Raw genomic sequence first — 834 nt, 5'->3', positions numbered from 1 at the left:
ACTACACAAACCTTACAATTGTTATCAGGCTCTCTCTCAGAGGCCTCTGGCTTTGTACTCTAGTTTTTGGTTTAGAATTGTTTTTTTTTTTTTTAAATCATTCTGTAACAGCAGAGATTTTGTTTTTTGGTTTTTTGTTTTTGTTTTTCCTTTTGAAGTGAGATTTAAAATAGCCTAACTGGAAAAAGGCCAGACCTAGGAAAGTGTCAATTGAAAAAGGCCCCCAAATTTCTAGAAAAAAATAAAATCACAATAGTTTCAAGTGCAAGTAAATCAACCACGCATAGATATATTTTTTAAGATGTTTTCCTTAATTTTAAGAAAAAAAATAATGGTTTGCACAGTTAAATGATCCCATGTTCGATAATTCAGGAATTCATCTTTATTTTTACTATTTTTTTGTTCTTTTGTTTTGTTTTTTTCTCTATGTGACATCTAGAGAAGCATAAAAAACGCTGAACAAGAAAAACCAAACAACAGAAAGTAAAACCACTGCAAGCACCAAGAACAAAACAGAAATGAGCACAGCAAAAAAGATCGTGGCAGCACAAAAGTCAAGAAAATGCACGTGTGATCATGACTGGCCAATCATCAACTGATACAACATCCAAGAAAAACGCTCCAATCACAGCACCTCCACGAAACTTGACGGCAATTGTCATGCAACCGATTCTTAGCCTTGTTACATGACGCCATCATGTCACACTGTGAACTTTGAGTTGATTTGAACTTACGGATGGGGGACTGTTTTCTCCACTCTCATGTGATTACGTGAACTTTATTCCTAGCTCAGCGCGAGACTGTGGTGGATTTGACTGGCCCTGGTTGGGTTGT

General features: G+C 36.1%; 1 long non-coding RNA gene across 1 annotated transcript in view; it reads right to left on the bottom strand.

Moving 5' to 3' along the window:
- Positions 1-834, bottom strand: part of LOC144223143 (uncharacterized) — a 2,709-nt gene extending 1,875 nt beyond the window's left edge. The window contains exon 1 of the long non-coding RNA XR_013332593.1: positions 735-834. This is a non-coding gene — a long non-coding RNA (uncharacterized LOC144223143). The remainder of the gene's footprint in view (positions 1-734) is intronic.

This window comes from Crocuta crocuta, unplaced genomic scaffold (genome assembly GCF_008692635.1).
Source record: "Crocuta crocuta isolate KB4526 unplaced genomic scaffold, BGI_CrCroc_1.0 scaffold231, whole genome shotgun sequence".
NCBI classification, from domain to species: Eukaryota; Metazoa; Chordata; class Mammalia; order Carnivora; family Hyaenidae; genus Crocuta; species Crocuta crocuta.
This window is presented reverse-complemented; position numbering and strand designations above follow the sequence as displayed.